This window comes from Pan paniscus, chromosome 7 (genome assembly GCF_029289425.2).
Source record: "Pan paniscus chromosome 7, NHGRI_mPanPan1-v2.0_pri, whole genome shotgun sequence".
Taxonomy (NCBI): domain Eukaryota; kingdom Metazoa; phylum Chordata; class Mammalia; order Primates; family Hominidae; genus Pan; species Pan paniscus.
This window is the reverse complement of record NC_073256.2, coordinates 118,607,327-118,627,340: the sequence shown is the minus strand read 5'-3', so window position 1 is coordinate 118,627,340 and position 20,014 is coordinate 118,607,327. Positions and strand designations below refer to the sequence as shown.

Genomic DNA, 20,014 nt, shown 5'->3' with positions numbered 1-20,014 from the left:
GGGCTATCTGAGAAAGGAGGTAGGTGCCACTTTCCCAGCCCCAGTATAGAGATGTCTTAAGACTCATGACGTCCCACAGCTCCTGTCATTCAGGAACTCTGCCCTGATAGATCTCCCCAGAGAAGGCTTCCCCTGTACCTTCCTTCTTTCAAACCACTGATGTAATCTGTCTCTCTGTTTCTCCATTGCTGTGGGTTACCAACTAGTCAGGTCAAGTCAATACAAGCATTTATGGAGCATCCACAGGTCTATAATTGGGACCCAATGGGGAGCAGGGGAAGAGGGGACAAAAAACAAGTAAGCTTCAGCCCTGCTCTCAGGAAGCTCACAGTCCAGTCCACATACCCACTCAACACAACTTTTTTTTAACTTTTATTTTAGGTTCAGGGGATACCTGTGCAGATTTGTTACATGGGCATATTACATGATGCTGAGGCTTGGGCTGTGAATGATTCCATCACCAGGTACTGAGCTTAGTATCTGACAGCTGGTTTTTCAACCCTTGCCCCCCTCCCTTCCTCCCTCCTCCCCCTAGCCATCCCAGTGTCTATTTTTGCCACCTTTATGTCCACAAGTACCCAATGTTTTAGTTCCCACTTATAAGTAAGAATATGTGATATTTGGTTTCCGTTCCTAAGTTAGTTCGCTTAGGATAATGGCCTCCAGCTGCATGCATGTTCCAGCAAAGGACATAATTTCATTCTTTTTAATGGCTGCATGGTATTCCATGATGTATATGTGCCACATTTTATTTATTCAGTCCACTGTTGGTGGGCATCCGGATGGATGCCATGTCTTTGTTATAGTGAATAGTGCTGTGATGAACACGTGAGTGCCGGTGTCTTTTTGGTACAACGATTTATTTTCCTCTCGGTACATACCCAGTAATAGGACTGCTGGGTCGAACTGTAGTTCTATTTTTAGTTCTTTGAGAAATCTCCAAATTGTTTTCCACAGTGGCTGAACTAATTTACATTTCCACTAACGGTATATAGGCGTTCCCTTTTCTCCACAGCCCTGCCAGCATATGTTATTTCTTGACTTTTCAATGAAAGCCATACTGACTGGTGTGAGCTAGCATCTCATTGCCATTTTGATTTGCATTTCTCCGATGATTAGCTATGATGAGCATTTTTTCATATCTTTGTTGACCACTTATACATCTTCTTTTGAGAAGTGTTTGTTCATGTCCTTTGCCCACTTTTTTATGGGGTTATTTGTTTTTTCCTTGTTGATTTGTTTACGTTCCTTATAGATTGTGAACATTAGGCCTTTGTCAGATGCATAGTTTGTGAATATTTTCTTCTATTCTGTAGGTTGTCTGTGTACTCTGTTGATAGTTTCTTTTGCTGTACAGAAGCTCTTAGGTTTAATTAGATCCCATTTTCAACACAACTCTTAAAGGAGAAAAGAGAACAGAGAGAATAAACAGAGAACAAAGCCATGTGTTCATTTACTCACTTGGCAGATTTCTCAGTGCAGAGGTGATCAGCACACATTGTCTTACCATATCTGAAAGGAATGAAGGCCAGGACTATTTGTTCCCTGCTCCTGGCAAAGACGTTTCTGATTCACCCAGGGCTGGCAGTCCATCCCCACCCAGTGGCCCAGGCAATGACCCATTTCCAGGTGGTTTGGACAGTTGTGGGTAGACCAGAACTCCTCTGACTCCCTTGGAAACTCAGAACACAGGCTTCTATCCCCATAAAACAATAAACACACCAGTTTGACGCTTCTGCCTAAACTCTCTCCGTAAAAAATTGTTAACACGACAGGGTTTTTCTATTACCATAGTAACCCCTGCATGTGAACAGCAGACTGCAAGGCAAAGAGGATGAAAATGCAGAGGAACCCAAGCTTCAGAATGGCATATTGGAAGAGAGAAGCAGGCAGGTGGAGCTGGTCAGCTGTAGGCCTGACCCTGCTGGGATAGCCTGCAATCTCCACCCCGTCTGATCTGGCTGCCGAGTAAGCTGGTGTGTGATTTCGTTTGCTGCAGTCTTTGCCTACAGAACTGTAGTATCTGAAGGTCCAAGAACAGTGACACTGCCCTAGTCTCCACTGGTTTAACATGAGGACTTTCTACCTATTTCTTTCTTTTCCTTCTTTTTTCAAGAGATCTGGGGGAAGATACTTTTGTTTTCAGATGGTGTCACGACGTGGCATAGTTTGAAAGAGAAAGGATGCAAACAAAGCAGAAAACGATAGGGAGATGAAATCAAAGAGCTGGCAAGGAATAGCTGTAATGACCCAAAGCTGTAAGCACTCTGTCCCCCTTGGCCAATGAGGACAGTTCTTTGCTCTGTGTCCCTTCCAGGTCACAAGTTGGAGGGTACAAAGAGCCCCCATTCAGGCTTCAAAAATAACAACAAGGCTGGGCACAATGGCTCATGCCTATAATCCCAACACTTTGGAAGGCCAAGATGGAAGGATCACTTAGGGCCAGGAGTCCCAGATCAGCGTGGGCAACACAGTGAGATCCTGTCTCTACCAAAACAAAACAAACAAACAAAAACAAGACGAGCAACAAACAAACAAGCAGAAACCCCAGTCGGTTGCCAAGTTACGCAGAAGGGGCTGCTACTTCATCAGTCTTCCTGTCAAACATTCTGTGTCTACATGAAATGAAACTGCACGCAGATGAGTTAAGGGAAAATGGATAAAGATAATAACACATCTGACATAATGCAGTAATGTGCTCACCACAGTGCCTGGATCTTCAGCTACAAGGTTTGCCACTTGGGAAAATGCAGTGGAAGTATTGTTCTCAGGGGCGCCTGCACCAAAGAAGCAGAGGGCGTCCTGCTCTCAGTCGCAGTCTGTAAAATAGGTTCTGATTCCTAAGACTGGAGGCATCACTGAACTTTTGGAGAGTGTTGCCTTAAAGTAATTGTGTTTAACTCTGTGTGTGTGTGTGTGTGTGTCTGTCTGTCTCACTCACATTTACATACAAACTTTTCAAAACACTTACATCTCTAAGTGATACAGATGGCGACACTTCACATGTTTTAAACTCCTACATGCGTTCCTGTAGACATCAGGGCAGGGAAAACATAAGAGGCTTCATTTCCAGCAAAAACAAACTGCAGAGCCCTGGCAACGCCCCCTTTCTCACTCCCCCTTTCCGGAGCACCTTCCCACTTTCTCCTCTTTTGCCAACTCCTGTGCCTCCATCAGTGTCGCTCTGAAACATCCTCTCACCCTAGAAGCTTCTCTGGCATCCCAGGCACGGTTAGGAGCCTCTCCTAAAAGAAGACTTCTTAGAAGATATGGCATTTCTTGCCTGGCTGATGGAGGCACCTCTGCTGGAATGTGGCAGACAGTGTCGAGCAGGAGAGCACAGCTGCAAATGCAACACGACAGCAGTGTCTCTGTCACATGCATCCTGTGGGCAGGGGCTTTACTATCTACTAAGGGATTTAATATCTCCTTTGAATCCTCCCAGAGGTAGGTGTTAATACCCCCAACTTACAGATAAGGAAACTGAGACTTGGAGAGGATTAAAAAATTTCCTGAGTCAAACACCTATCAAATGGCAAAGCAGGTGTTTAAACACAAGACTTGGGCTAAAGCCTATGTTTTTACCATGGTGTTAAGTGACTTCCCTTGACATGTCCACCAGGCTTTCAGGGTGTTTTCTCAGTCCACACAAGTTGACAAAGATTCTAAAACAAAGCAGTGTGGCCATTTTATGCCAGCAACTTCTTGCCTCCTTTGTAAGCCTTGGACACAATCCTGGCAGCAGCAGATCAAGAGCTCGATTCTGAAGAACCTAGGCCAGGCCGCCACTGGCCCATGCAAAGTCCTGGGAGATCACCCAGGGAAGGTGCGTGCTTTGCTTAGAGCCCATCAGTGTTGCTGTTTCATGCTCCACTGATTCCTATCCAAAATTTTTGCAAGTCCTAAATGCTAGAAGCTCCACCTCAGGTTTAACCCACGCACAGTCTTTTCTTTCTGACTTCTGAGGTTTAAAATTATTCTTTGATTCAAAGTTGTGTTTCTAATGAAGATGACTGAAAGCTGATTTGAAAATATCAGGCATCATTCGCTGTGAAGAGAGAGCCAAAGGGGCTGGCTGGTGCACCAGACACAGATAGTTTCAGAAGTCAGTGGTTTCCTATTTAATGCAATGGAGGAATGTCATTCTGAGAGGTGGCTGTGTTGTTCCTCATTCCACACCCTGCCCACCCCAAGATGATGTCATAGCCAGAGGTAAGATGGGCACCAGTGAAGAGCAGCGCCTTTGGACAAACCTGCCTCCTCTGTAGTTACCTTTGTGAGCCTAAGTGAGTCCATTTTGAATCTCAGATTCCTCATCTGTAAAATGGGGCCGCCAATGCTCCTCTCATAGAGATGTCCAGGAAATTAAATAAAATCATGTACATAAAGCATTTAGTAGCACTGGTTACAACATAGTGAGTCCTCTATTTTGGTAAACAAATCAGGTGCACTTCAGATTAGCCAAAGAGGGAGGCTCAGTTCTGTTCAAATTCTTTTGATTCAGTTCAAATTCCCTTTTGACAATAAAATTCCCATTCTAGAATATGACTTACATTTTCCTAGAGGTAAGATGTACCTAGAGACTAAATCCCAAAGGGTGTGGAGAGCAGATGGGAGAGAAGGGGAACAGGAGACATTGGGAGGGTGGTCAGGATCAAGGATGGCTCCAACATTCCCATCTCCCCCGACTCCCCCGCCCACCCCCTCCCTGTGGACATGCCCCGTGTCATCCCCTCCCCTGATGTGAATGGGACTTGGGAATATGCCGAGAGAGTCACTCCTGGGATTACTTTAGGTTATACATGACTCCATCTTAGCCCACTGGAGAGAGGAATTTGTCCTGATGGCCTCAAAGAAGGGAGCACACTGTCATGCTGTGAACTGCCTACGAGGGCCACAGGCTCAGACTGGAGGGAGGCCTCTAGGAGCTGACAGCCGCTCTGCTGACAGCCAGCAGGAAAACTGGAAGAAGTAAACTCTGCCAATAACCTGAGCGAGCTGGGAAGAGGACCTAGAGCCCCAGATGAGACCACAGCCCCAGCTGACCCCTTGATCTCAGCTCTAAGCAGAAAACCTAGCTGTGCCATGCCAGGACTTCTGGTCTACAGAAATTCCAAGATGATGAATGGGTGTCATTTAAAGCTGCTAAGTTTGTGGTCATTTGTTATGCAACACAGAAGCCTCTACAGTGGGCAAGGGCAATGATGCAAATTTCTTCTTGCCCCTTTTCCTGCCTCCCCATAAATACAGTACTTAGGGCAGGTGTGGAAGAGGCACCCAAGCTGAAGACTCCCCCCAGCTTCGGGCACGCAGGGTCCTCCATATTCTTAGCTGTTCTTCTCTTGCATTCAGAGGCTCCACTGGGAACTGAAACCTCAGCTGGCTCTTCCATGGTCTACCGCAGTCCATGCTGTCACATGACACAACTGATGCATCCTGGAGGCCTAGGGAGTATGTGCATTAGGGGATGGAATTCTTTAGAGAAAAATTCTCCAGCATCTCATATAACCTCCCTCTTAACAAATATAAATGTTTGGCCGAGGCTTCCAAGGCCTTGAAAAGAAATGAGAGAATCGTCACCTGAACGTTTATCTAAGGTGGGGAGAGGGCAGTAGGGAGGGAGGTCATGATAAGAAGATAGGTTAAGAACCAGTGAAGATGGGCCAGGCATGGTGGCTCACACCTATAATCCAACACTTTGAGAAGCCGAGGCAGGTGGATCACTTGAGGTCAGGAGTTCAAGACCAGCCTGGTCAATATGGCAAAACCTCATCTCTATTAAAAATACAAAAATTAGCCAGGTGTGGTGGTGCATGCGTGTAGTCCCAGCTACTCAGGAGGCTAAGGCGGGAAAATCACTTGAACCCGGGAGATGGAGGTTGCAGTGAGCCAAGATTGCACTACTGTACTCCAGCCTGGGTGACAGAGCGAGACTCTGTCTCAAAGAAAAATAAACAAAAGAACCCATGAAGGTGTGAGCTGGGAAGGCTTGTGGGTGGCCCAGGGGCTAATGGAAAGAAGGCCAAATGTGAGGATGACTCAGTGACAGTGGTTTTCTAAATGAGGTGATCTAGTTCTGGACTTTTCCAGTTAATGCCCCCTCCACATCTTGCCTCTATGTTCTTCCCACAGTAGGCATAATTTTTTTTTTTTTTTTGCAGTTGCAAGATTTAATAGAGTGAAAACAGAGCTCCCATACAAAGGGAGGGAACCCAAAGAGGGTAGCCATTGCCGGCTCGAATGCCTGGGTTTATATCCCAATCACTGTCCCTCCCACTATGCTCTCAGGTGATAGATGATTGGCTATTTCTTTACCTCCTGTTTTTGCCTAATTAGCATATTAGTGAGTTCTCTTTACTACCTGGTTGGTGGGGTGTGAGCTAAGTTGCAAGCCCCGTGTTTAAAAGTGGATGCAGTCACCTTCCCAGCTAGACTTAGGGATTCTTAGTCGGCACAGCAGGCAATTTTTGTAAATTCTTGTTAAGTCCCTCCCTTTTCTTTCTCTCCATCAAGAAGTAGAAAGAGATTAAAGTGCGTCCTCTCCAGAGGTATATGCACAGTAGGAAAGTATAGGAAATCTGAAGGTCTTCAGGACTCAAAAAAATGAACTAACCAATGGTGGGTTTTCAGGCACCATGCCATGGCATCAAGTGGAGGAAACTGTCTGGGAGCAGTTTGCTTCCAGGAGATGCCCCCAGCCCACTGTGTTAACAGTGGTGCCTCTGATTCCTGGGTAGGGCAGGGGTCCCAGGATTGCAGAATGTTAGAGCAGAAAGAGACCTTCTGTTTCTACACTCCTGACTTCAGAGGAAAGGAATCAGGGCCTGCAGAAGTTAAAGCAATTTGTCCAAGGCTCCTCAGCATAATAAAGGCAGGGCCTGGTCTAAAATCAGGCCCTTTAGCCCCTGAGAAGGGCCTACCAACCCACATAGTCCTCCAGTTGCTGATGTGGATGGATGTGGCCAGAATTCCGGGAAGTCATGAGTCTCAGAGGCCAAAGGAAAGGCAAGCAAGGCTGCCTGCTACATCAGCTGCCCTTGGAGGCCCCTGAGGGAGGCTGATGGAAAGCCCAGCACCAAAGGAGGAGCTGTGGGAAGGAGAAGGTCAGAGCCGGAGGCCTGAGGAGCAGGCAAGGTAGTGGGTGGTGGAAAGGGCCTACTGCTGCCCCACTCTGGCAGAGCCCACCTTGAGCTCTGCTGGAGGGGAGTAGCAGCCTCCACCTGGGCCTCCTGCCTCCCATCTCCAAACTGTCTCCACACCACTGCCCAAAAAATCTTGCTAAAGTAAAAATCAGATCATGGCATTCCCAAAACCCTTCTGTGTCTCCCAACTGCCCACAAGTCAGAGCCATTCTTGGCTCTTCTTTGGGCACTTACAAAACATCCAACTAACAGAGGCTTAAGCAAGCAGACATTTAATTATTTCACATAACAAGAAGTCTACAAGTAGGCACTCAGAGCTGGAGCAGCAGCTCACCCTCATCAAAGACTCTTTCTCATCCTAATTTTCCACATCCTGTTCCTTAGCTGTGGGTTACCACCTCAGGGCTGCAAGGTGTTGGTTGCAACTCCACATTATGTGTGTATTCCAAGCAAGATGAAGAGTTCCTGCCTGGCAAAAATGATTGTTCCTTCAGTAGGAGAGTGATATGGTTTGGCTGTGTCCCCACCCAAATCTTGAATTACAGCTCCCATAATTCCCACATATCATGGGAGGGACCTGGTGGGAGGTAATTGAATCATGGCAGTGGGTCTTTTCCATGCAGTTCTCATGATAGTGAATATGTCTCATGAGATCTGATGGTTTAATAAAGGGGAGTTTCCCTGCACATGCTCGCTGTCTCACCCGCTGCCATGTAAAACATGACTTTGCTCCTCCTTTGCCTTCCACCATGATTGTGAATCCATTAAATCTCTTTTTCTTTATAAATTACCCAGTCTCAGGTATGTCTTTATTAGCAGCATGAGAACAGACTAACACAGAGAGCAAAGCACATTTCTGCTGCAAACCCCAGGTAGATATAAGTTTACTGTCTTTGTCTAGAACTGTGTCACATGGTCACTCCTCTCTGCAAAGAAGATGCAGAAAATGTGGAGTTAGCTTTTCCAGCCATGGTAAGATGTCAGAGGAGAGAGGGTTGGGAGTGGCTATTGGGTGAGTCTGGCAACACTGAAGCCACATTGGCTTTCAAACTCACCAGTGGCTACTTCCTCTCTTGCCAGGCTTGCTGACTGACTCCCCATTTCGTTCCTTGGGTTCTCAGTCTGCAACATCCTCCCCAGCCTTGCCAGCCTGGCAATTCCTTACTCCTCCTTCAAGACTCAACTCATGGCCCCTCCTCTGCTACCCAGATTCCTCCCTGGCATCCTGCACAAACTTTCACCATGGCACCTCTTCTATGAGAGCAAATTTTTCCTTTACCTGAGGGCCCCATCATTAGCCTCTGAGCTCTTTGAGGGCAGGTGTTGTGTCTCATTTTTACTTTTTCAGTGTGCAGGCCTAAAACCCTAGAGTCATACCTCCTTTCTTTCTTCACGTCCCATGTCTGATCTATAGTAAATCCTGTCACATATCCTCTATGTAACATACATAACCAGGTTCCTGATGCTCTACCACCATCCTGACCCACCTTGTCTCTCACACGCTTTGCTACAGTGCCCTTTCAACTGCCTCCCTGCTCTTCCCTTTCCTGACCTCCATCCAGTCAATTTCCATCACAGCAGATCATGTCCTTCCTCTGCTCTAAACCCCCGGATGGCTCACATTCCACTCAGAGTCAATGCCAAAGTCCTTTACATGTCCTATAAAGCCTATATCATCTGCCTCCATCCCCTACGTCTCTGATTTCCTCTCCTACCACTTTCCCCTTGAAGACAAGATACCCACTGGCCTCCCTGCAGGTCTTAAACCACACCAAGCATGCTCCAGCCTCAGGGCCTTTGCATGGCTGTTCCTTTTACTGGACATATGGTTCTACCCCTATGTATTAGTCAGGATTCCCCAGAGAAATATAATAGAACCAACAAGGTATACAGAGACATATAAGAAGAGATTTATTATGAGAATTGGTTCATGAGATTACAGAAGCCAAGAAATCCCACCACCTGTCAGCTGCAGTCTGGAGAACCAGGGAACCTGGTGATGTGATGCAGTCCAAGTCTGAGGGCCTGACAACCAAGGGAGCTGATGGAGTAAGTTCCAGTTCAAGGACAAAGGCCTGAGACAGAGTAGCCACTTGTGTAAGTCCCAGAATCTGATCTCCCAAGAGCCAGGAGCTCTGCTGTCTGAAGATGGGAAAAGATGGGTTTCCCAGCTCAAGCAGAGAGCTAATTTGCCCTTCCTCTGCCTTTCTGTTCTATTGGGGGCCTCAATGGCATGGATGGTGCCTGCCCACATTGATGAGGGTGGAGCTTCTTCACTCAGTCTGCTGATTCTAATGATCATCCTTTTCAGAAAAACCCTTGCAGATGCACCCAGAAGTCATGCTTCCTCAGCTATTGGGGTTTCCCCTAGCCCAGTCAAGTTGACATATAACATTAATTATCACACTCAGATATCCATGTCCACTCCCTCCCCTCACTCAGGGCATTTTACTCAATGCCATCATTACAGTGAGGCCACCCGTAACTGCAAAATTTAAAATTGCCATGCCCCGCCTAACACTCCCCATCTCTCTTCCCTGCTTTATTTTCTTCAAGGCACTTAACTAACATATTAATAGTGTATAATTTGGGTATATAATTTATTCATTTGTTTCCACCACTCTCCCTGTGGATTATAAGCACTCTAAAGGCTGTTTTGTTCTCTGCCATAAACTGAGGCCTAGAACACATAATAGTTGCTCAAAAAATATTGATAATTAATTGACTGATTGATTGCATGAGTGGATCTTTGCATCCCAAGCACGATGCCTGGCCCATGGCAAAAGATCAATAAATGTGTTAAACTGATGAACAAATGACCAACTGAGTTGGGAAGTACAGACTGGAAAGAATGGATACACTGAGCAAAGGCTATTGAGAAGCTAGTGCTACAACAGCACATCAGGAAACCAGGTGTCACAGCAATATGAGTAGGGCGTGGGGAAGGAGAGCACTGGGGAAGGAAAGTGAGAGGGAAATACTATGACATTCAAGCCATTAATTCCATCCAGGATTAATTTTAATTAACCCCCAAAAGGCAACTCAATTCTATTTTCTCTTTCATCCTTCAAGTTCAAGCATGGATCTTGATTTAGAGGGTAGGAGGGGAGCCCCTTTTGTATAGATGGAGGAAGAACACAAGAATAAGAAGCCGTACTGACTTTACGGGGTGGGCAGCAGAACAAAGGTCTGGTTGTGCTAGCGTGAAGCCTGGCCAAAGATAAAGTGGGGAGGAAAAGAAAGATCCTGGTGCCGTGCCCAAAATCTGGTTGCCTCTGTAATGCAAGCTGTGTTTATGACCCATTTTTACTGTGGTTTGTTGTGTGTGTAACAGAGTCGAATCTCAGCAAATCCAGTAGCTGTTGCTGAAATGCAATTCAACCCAGTTACATTTTGTACCAGGTTATGCTGTAGCCATGAACTTTTTATTGAAAACTATACTACTAGAGTCGATGGAATTGTTTTAATTTATTCCAATTTCTCTGAGAGAAGACCAAGTAAAGGAGGGTATGCAAACTCTTCTTCCCAAGAGATGGTAAATGACCTTCAGCATGACCACATTTCCAGGTCGTGGGGTTAGGCAATGAGAAGAGGGGGACCCCAGGCCTCAGAGCATGTGTCACTAGGCTCAGCCAATGCTCCAGGCTAAAAAGTGGGCTGCCCAAAGTCCCTGTTTGCTCACTTTGCAAAATGGGCCTGATAATACCTTCCTCCTTGTTGGATTTTTGCAGGGTCACATGAGATATCTATGAAACTGCTTTAGAAAACACGAAAGGATGTTAATGAGTCAAGGTGGGAATAAGCAGCACTGGACTGGGCCCATGGGCCTGAGGAACCTGTGTTGCTGAGCTGGGCTCAGAGGTGACCGCCAGAGAAGAGTCTTGGCCCCAGGCAGCTACAGACTGCAAGATAGAGCAGGTTGGAGACACCAAGGAACTCCCAGCATGAAGGCCTGCTGCCTCTAATCAGATCTGACTATACAGAGTGGGCCATGTGTGTCCCTTGAACTAGAAGCTCGACCCTGACAGTCTTGGAAGAGGTCTGTGAGACTCCCGGAAATAGCACCCAGAGCTATCAACTCTAAAGTATTAAGATGCCCTGTTCTTTTCTTTCATAAATCCACTTACCTAAACAAAAAATAAATAACATTCACCCTCCCTTCCCACCCTCCCCTCTTCCACATCCTCTCCTTTAAGAGCCCACTTCCCCTATAGAAGCAGAGCTCTTTCTGTTGATTTGGGAGAGATCATGTTAAACATTGCAAAGAGGACCCAATGTTCCTAGTTATAACCCTGAGTTCTGGTTATTCAAATGAAAGGGTATCTCAAAATCAGACCCAGATTCAGCATGTCACCTACACACACCTGTATAACCCATATACAATGTGAGCCTCCTCTCACTGAACCAACTGTAGATCCATATGCACATGCAGCGTGCAGCATTTGTCTGAACACGGGGTAACCTTGGATACCAAGAAAACCAACTTCCTTGGTCTAGTTGCTAAGACAACAGGACAGAGGTGGGTACGGGGGAGCCCAGCATAGCTATCTACAGGCTGTGCTGTTGGCAGGGGGACATGGGGAGGGGAGAATGGGAGGGCTTTGGGCCGCCCACCTCTCCAAGCCTGGACTCCAAAAGCTGCAGGGACAGTGCAATATTCTTGTGTCACCAAATACCAAGGAACCTCTAAGTGGGACCCTATGATGCAGTCCTAGAGGGATGCAGGACCAACAGAACAGCCTGGAGGTGGGGATTGGGGACCAGATGCAGGCAGACATAAAGTGAAGGAGAGGGATGCTCCAGAGTTGAGGAGTGTGGGTTGTGGGACACAGCAGCTACCTGCACAGATGAAGGTCGAATCCAGAATATTCTGGCTCCAACCACACAATTCACCCCAATGCATTATTCATGTAAGCCTGGCTAGTCCTGTAGTGATCCACCTGTGAATGGTTGGAAGTAAAGCTGAATGTTTTAGAATATTCTAAAGATCAGGAGACAGAGGTATTAAAACCCAAGAGTCCCTGCTCCTACTCCATCACCAGTCTGATCAGAGGCCCTGCGTTTACTCTGTTTTCATCAGATTTGACCTGCAAAGTGGGCCAGTGCCCTCTCCATGCTGAGGAAGCCAACATCTTTTGTTCTCCTCCAGGCCCCAGAGAGGTAAGAGGCTCCTTACTCTTTCTTGAGCCTGGAGGGAAATCACTCTCATGGGCCGTCAATCCAGGCAGGGCTTCATGACCCTGAGCCACCTGTGTTCACCCAATTCATGAATCATAACTTTTTAATTTTGTTTTTATGATTTATAAGTTTTTGAAGATATAAGGAAGTTCACAAAGACACAGAGACAATGGGCCATTAAAATAATCATTAACTGAAAATTTCATCAAGTTGCAGATGTAAGGGAAGGCCAGTCAAGGAGTGGCCTAGAGTGCTTGTATCGGAAACTAGCTAAAGCTAGTTGCTAAAATTAAGCTGAAAATTTAGATCTGAGCTTTATGGCAACCATTTTCTATGCACCTCAATGAGTTTCTAGTGGTCTTATAGGCACTAGAGACCCACTAGAGACGTGGACCACGGTCCCTATCCGCATAGATGTGGACCACTGGGCCTGCAGAGGAAACTCCCTGTGCCCATGGCCTCCCTTGCCCTTCTAGGTCCGCCCTTACCTATGCTGGCAGCTGGCTCGATGAACGCAATCCATCCAAAAACGAGCTATCCATTGTGCAGCAAGTATCTTTTGAGGACTGACAATTTGCCATGCCCTGTAACAAGTATGGGGTATACAATGGTGAACAAAAGAGTCACAGTCTCTTTCCATGGGAAGTTCATGATCAACAAAGAAGAAAAACCCTAAGCAAATCACTCCCCTTCCTAGAAACATTAGATGAACTGGACCAATCAGATTCTTCTCTCGGAAACTGAGAATTGGGGCAGTGAGTAGGAAAGCCGGGGAGCTGGGAGGTCATACGGAATAAGAAGGTGACTGGGGCCATGGGAAAGCAGGTGAGCCTGCACAGGAGGCTGGTCTGCAGAGGGGAGCCTGGAGCAGAGGCTCGGGGAGGCCCCAGGTCAGGTGGAATTAGGAAAAAGGTGGCCTTGTTGCCAAAAGCTTTCTGGATTCCACGAGACTTGCAGTAAATATCCCCTTTACCTGAGTAGGTTTGAGTGTAAGTAGGTTTGAGTGGGTCTCTGTTGCTGGTAATCAAAGGAACCATGGTGATAACCCCCCCCCTCCCCCCGCAGTTCTTCACAGCTGCGACCATTTGGAGGCCTGTAGAGCCTGTCTTCATTCTGATCTTTCCCCATACACCTTCTGCTCTAGCAGACCAGACACCACAGTCCTGACAAACACCCGGGGCATGGCCTGCTCATGCTGTGCCCCTCAGCTCACCTCTACCTATCTCAACCCTCCCTACCTGCCAGGCTCATTGGTAGGCTCGCCCCTTCCTGCAGCCCTCTCTGGTCCTCTCTGCATGGCCTCTCCCTTACTGACCTCAGGCATGGCTGGGCAGCCCCACCATCATCACTTGTTAATCTGGTTTCCCTAACTGCCCAGCAGCTATCAGCCTTCAATAAGTGTTTTTGTTTTTTCAAAAAAAGTAAATAATCATTCTGCCTGTGTACCCCAGAACTGAAAGTATAATAATAAAAATAAATTTTAAAAAACATAAATAATGAGGTTAAAGACTCTATCACTTATTTTCTGTAGGTCCCCCCAACACCCAAGTGGATTACCTAGAACAGATGAGGAGGCAGAAGTTAGAGAAGTGAACAGCAGGCATTGGGCTCCAGCTGGACACAGAGGCAGAAGGGGAGCAGGCAGGCTGCAGTGAGGAGGGGCGGCCCTCCAGGACCATATCGGTGGCCCCTGCAAATAGAGAAGAAGGGGAGTGACCGGACATCCCACAGAGTGAAGTCAAGGAAAGAGGACAAGGGGACAGGGAATTAGAGAAGGAATATGGGAAAGAGGTGAAGATTTCTAATTTGATTTCAGAAATAAATTATTTCTGAATGATTTCCAATTTGAACCAGACTGGTTCAAGATAGGATGTGTGTTAATATATATTTCCTGAATTATAAAAGAAATAACTATTTGTAGTAGAAATGTAGAAATTTTGGTATTTATCAGGAAGAAATACAAATTTTACATAACAAAATAACTGAAAATCCCAACACTCAGATAAAATTTTGATATCATTTCAGTCTATATCCATCTAGCTTCCCCCTACCCAGTGTGTGCATCTGTGCATGCATGAGTGTGACTTACTTACTTGTAGGGTATCATTACATGATTGTGAATGCACTGATTTGCAATACATATTTTCTTATAATACTAGGACTTCTGAAACATTTTTATATCCACTATATATCTATTATGTGGCTATTTATAATAAATCAATTGTGATTTGTGTACTCAATCCCCATGCTGGGCATTGTGTTAGTTCCATTTTTTGCTGTTCTAAAAATGCTAAGACGACATCTTTGTGGATGAATCTTTGTACTTATCTATGATTATTTTCTTAAAATAAATTTCTAGAAATAAAAAGTAAGTAAAATTGTAACACTTTTGATAGGCCTTGCCAAGTCCCCTCATTTTTCCACCCGCCAGCATGTGGCACTGCCTGCTACCCCATCCTGGACAGGCCCACCCAGCAGACCATGTTCCTGCTCACTTTAGCTGTCTGATATCCAGGGACCTCCTAGTGCCTGACATGAGGTCCATGTAGGACTCTATAACTCCTTGTTGCTGTTGTTGTTGGACACTGGGTCTCACTCTGTCACCCAGGCTGGAGTGCAGTGGCATGACCACTGCTCACTGCAGCCCCAACCTCCTGGGCTCAGTGATCCTCCCTGCTCAGCCTGCTGAGTAGCTGGAACTACAGGGGCGCACCACCACACCCAGCTAATTTTTTTAATTTGTAGTAGAGACAAGGTCTCACTGTGTTGTCCAGGCTGGTCTTGAACTCCTGAGCTCCAGCGATCCTCCCACTTTGGCCTCCCAAAATGCTGGGATGGCAGGCATGAGCCACTGCTCCCAGTAATACAACCTTGTGGATTAACTGAATCTTCCCTTGCACCCTTTATTCTCCCAACCACATAAACACCCTGGAGATCTCAGTCTGCCACCTCTTGTTTCCAATAACCTGTTCTTTACCCTTTCCTTGGTTTGAGCTTTGGAGGGTCTGTGGGGAAGCAGTAGAAGAACTGGACAGTTAGTTTTCAAAGAAGTAGTTAAAATTTCTAGATGGTCTCATCGAAGTCTAAAGCATCAAAGCTTCATATAGAATGTGTATATTTGTATTTGGGTCTGTTGCAAAGGAGCTGTGCGACCTTCCATCACTTCTGAGTTTCCTTCCATCTTCAACCTCCTCTTAGAAGTTTATGCACAAACTTAAACACCCAAGCTAATCCCCACTGAGAGACCTGAGATCACTCTTTACGCTGCCCTGCCTTTGCGCATGCTCATCTTTCAGCCTTGAATGACTTCCCCTCCCTTCCGCACCTTCCTTTCCACACTTTTTTTTTCTTTTTAAAGATTCCGTGTAACCACCTCTTCTTTTGTATAAAATGAACCCATTCCCCATCCTAGATAGAGTTGACATCTGGTACACACTTCTATAATAAATCCTTTTTATTTTAGTTGCCTGTTTTCATGCCTGTCTTTCCCTCTAGTCTACGAGGTTCTAGAGAACAGTCACATGTTCATTCAACTTGGCAACCTCAGCCCTAAGTACACATAGGAGCAGCCAATAAATGTTTACTCGATACGCATCTGTGAAGTTAATAAATGACCCTTGATGATCATTTTTATGGATAACTCTATTGACATGTATTGACTCAAAGTTGCTGGAGTTCCCACATCAAATAAGGCAATGCTGATGGCACCCCCAGCCTTGCAGAGCAAGGAAAGGAGGCCCTAGGGCCACAAACCTACCAGCCTCTACCTCCTGACTCCTTCTTTACAATTTAAAAAGAAGGGGGAAATACCCAGAAAAGGCAAGTGCAAATACTTCAGAGGGAAGTCTTGGAGTCAAGTCATCTCCTGGGTAACAGCTAACATCAAGGTATGACATTGTAACTGCCTGACAGTTTCTAAGTGGTGTATGTATAGGGAGTCAGTGAAGCCTCACAACAATCCTAAGGGGTAAACACTTTCATCATTTCCATTTGTCAGGGAAGAAAACTGAGGCGCCATGAGGTTAATAGAACTTATCCCTCAGGCCAGGCATGGGGGCTCATGACTGTAATCCCACTATTTTGGGAGGCCAAAGCAGTAGGATTGCTTGAGTCCAGAAGTTCAAGTGCAGCCTGGGCAACATAGCAAGTCCCTGTCTCTACAAACAAAGAACTTGTCACTCAGATAACGAGGCCATAGCCAGGATTTAAACACAGGTAATCTAGCTGCAGCATTTGAGCCTTTATCCTCTATACTAAATGACCTAGTATCGAGTCTAGTATAGTGGAGATCTCTCCCTTATGCTCCCCAGCAGCCATTCATCTTTTTCTGGTAACTAAATAGCATAGATTTTCTTCTTATCCTTGTGCTCTGGTTGGAGTGCTGGAGCATGTGACCCGGACCTAGGCTGGTACCAATCAGAACAACCCATTTCCTATACCCAGTGATTGGACCCAATCAGAGCCAATGAGATTCAACTTGACCACTGCAGGGATTTCTGGGAAAGAGACCACTCTATCTGCTGGACTTGGAGTTGAAGACTGAGGAGCAGCGGCAGCCATCTTGCCATGCTGTGGCACTGAGCATGAAGCCATCAGGCCGGAAGTGGAACCGAAAGATGAGACTAGAGACCAGGCGCAGTGGCTCACGCCTGTAATCCCAGCACTCTGGGAGACCGAGGCAGGCGGATCACGAGGTCAGGAGTTCGAGACCAGCCTGGCAAACGTGGTGAAACCCTGTCTCTACTAAAAATACAAAAATTAGCTGGGCGTGGTGGCACACACCTGTAATCCCAGCTACTTGGGAGGCTGAGGCAGGAGAATCACTTGAACTGGAAGGCGGAGGTTGCAGTGAGCCGAGATCGCGCCACTGCACTCCAGCCTGGGAGAGAGAGCGAGACTCCGTCTCAAAAAAAAAAAAAAAAAAAAAAAAAAAAAAGGACCAGAACCCTGATCCCGATGACCTTGTTTGAGGCCTTCTCAAGCTGTGCCCGAAACCAAACGTCTCTTAAACCTTTCAGTGATATGATCTGATAAAGTCAATTTTAGTTCAAGCCAGGCTTTGTTTTAAAATGTCTTTTTTTTTTTTTTTTTTTTAGACGGAAGTTTCCCTCTTTTTGCTCAAGGTGGAGTGCAATGGCGCGATCTCGGCTCACTGCAACCTCCGCCTCCCGGATTCAAGCGATTCTCCTGCTTCAGCCTCCTGAGTAGCTGAGATTACAGACATGAGACACCGCGCCCGGCCTAAAATGTCATTTTCTTCGGTGCCACGGGGAAGTGAAATAGTCCTGAACAAAATTATATATCCTATCTGAGGTTGGGATGAGGCACAGAGGTGGGAAGAAAAAGTCCACAGTCAAGTACATGGGCTGGACATATAATGAGAGCAAGACTGAAATGCTGAGGGGGCTGCAGGGAGAGGCACAAGTTACTTGCATATAGCGGTGATAAGCCTAAGTGAGACAAACTGAAGTCCTCAGGGTTTTCTATGTTTTTGTTTTCCATGTGGCTAAAAATTCTGTGATTTTTGTATACTACTGCAGAAATACAGAATCAGGTCTTTTATTTCATAACTTACTGACACTGGCTTAATTTCTTTGCACAGTTCTACCCTATTTCCAAAAAGCTAAAGAGAGGAATGTGCTAGACCACCCTCCCCGCCTCACTATGCCATAGTCTCTTTTGGGCACACATTATATTCCTATCCATGACAAGCAGCCAGGGCAGAAGAGCTCTCTACATATGTGCCACCTTGTCTCCAAAACCTGCTGTCCCCTTTGGACAGACTGGCCCATCCCTGACCACTGTTCTCCCCTCTGTCTTCAATTCCTGATGGCAACAAGAGAGATTCTCTGACTGTTTCCAAGGATGTCATTCTCAGCCTCACCTCCAAGTTTGATTTTATAGAACAACCAATAAATGTGGTTTCACCTTCCTTGAGTTTACAACCATTCTCCAAAGTGTATTCAGAAGAACACGAGTCCTGGGAGATGTTTCTCACAAACAGAGCTTGAAGGCCAGTTTGGAAAATATTGCATGCCGTAACTCCCTTTAGAGATTCGCAGTGCACGCTTTCATTTCAAAGGCTTGGAGAGCCTTTTCTCACATTTTATGGGCAAGAAATGATTTTTAACGTTGTGTTAACATTCTTCAGAGCAGGTATTCCATGGAGTATGCTTTGAGAGATACCAATTTAAGAGCACAGTTTATGATCAGTAAATTATAAGCAAATATTTTATTAATTCTACTATTACAAGAACGTCACTTTAAATAATTTGAAACAGACTAGGAATGTTCTTTTACCTTCTGCTTTGATGAAAGTAGATGCCTGTTATGTCCAAGTGAATGTGAATCCATCATTTTCCCTCCGTTTCTTAAATCCTGCAGCTCTAGTGCTCATGCCATCACCATGCAGGAGTCCAAGTGAGATGAGGACTAAGAATTTGCTGTAAGGAAATATGGTATGAGCAGAAACAGGGGTAATGGTTGAAAATATGCAACTGAAGACAGAATGTACCTAGGAGACAGTGGTTGACTCTCCAGCAATGCCACTGAGGCTGCTAATAGAGGTGCTGTGTGCTCCCCCATTTTTATGCTCGTCTCCTGGAGGACAGAGGCATGCAGAGCCAAGGGAACAGAGAGAAGACATAGCAGTTCCAGCATCCAAGACAGGGTCACGATGGATGTATTGTCCTTCCTGGTTCCCAGTGTAAAGCCACTCACAATGGCCATGTTTGAACACTGTATGTGCCAGGTGCAGGGCTGAGAGTTTAATATCATTATCTCATTATTAAGTCCCCACAATGGTTTTGAGAATGTCATTTATCACCATTTTGTAGATGAGGAAACTGAGGTTTAGAAGCTGACCCACAGTTATAAATCCACTAAACTGGCAGGGTTCCCATATCCCTTCACCAGGAAGCTACAAGGTCTCACATCACCTGGTCAGTGTCCCACCAGCACATCCTGCTTTGTCCCACAGGAGTGACATGAGAGTGTGGCAGGTGTGTTCAGAGCCACAGGCCCACAGCCCAGTGAGGCTGTTCTTGTGTTGACTGACAGCCTTGGGACTTGGGCACCTGAGCCCCAGTCTGGGAGGAGACAGGAAACCAGCTGGTAGTTGAGGAAGACTTATGAGCAGTTTTCAAAGTACCCTAATAGATGCTAGAAAGAGAGAAAACCATTTGACTCTGGTGTGTATGACTCACATTTTGAATTTTTAGTAGCATAAAAATGGATTATATTTATAATTAAATGAGGGGTTTTTGGTATTTGGATTTAAAAAACAAGGGGCAAAAAGGAGAAAAATTGGTCTTTACTGGGCAAACAACTAGGTAATAATTAACTACTATTAAGAATAAAGTAGGAATCTTAATATCTTTTCAGTTTTTATAAATCAAGGAATTTTGATGGGGATGAGGTGATGAACCCCATCTCTAGCCCTTTCTTTAGTGAGGATCGCTTGTGATGAGTTGGGGCATACATAGAGGGGAGAAAGGAAATTGAAGGGTAACATCTTGGGATATCATTGTTTCTCACTTATTTCTTCACCTTCAGCTGCTATCATGGAGCTGGGACTGAGTCATTCTAGAAACGGCACACATTTACCTTCCATACTTATCTATTTAGAGCTTCTATTATCTAACTTTGCCTGCTGGTATTGTTAACTAGGTACATATCTGACACCCCCACTATTT

At 45.7% G+C, this 20,014-nt stretch overlaps 1 long non-coding RNA gene across 1 annotated transcript; it reads right to left on the bottom strand.

Annotated features, from left to right (window-relative positions):
- Positions 1-12,808: 12,808 nt before the first annotated feature.
- LOC117981472 (uncharacterized) lies at positions 12,809-18,763 on the bottom strand. The gene is made up of 3 exons (XR_004673010.3): positions 18,621-18,763; positions 13,878-14,010; positions 12,809-12,904 (listed from the first exon to the last, which is right to left on the bottom strand). It is a non-coding gene; the product is annotated as an uncharacterized LOC117981472 (long non-coding RNA).
- Positions 18,764-20,014: the final 1,251 nt, after the last annotated feature.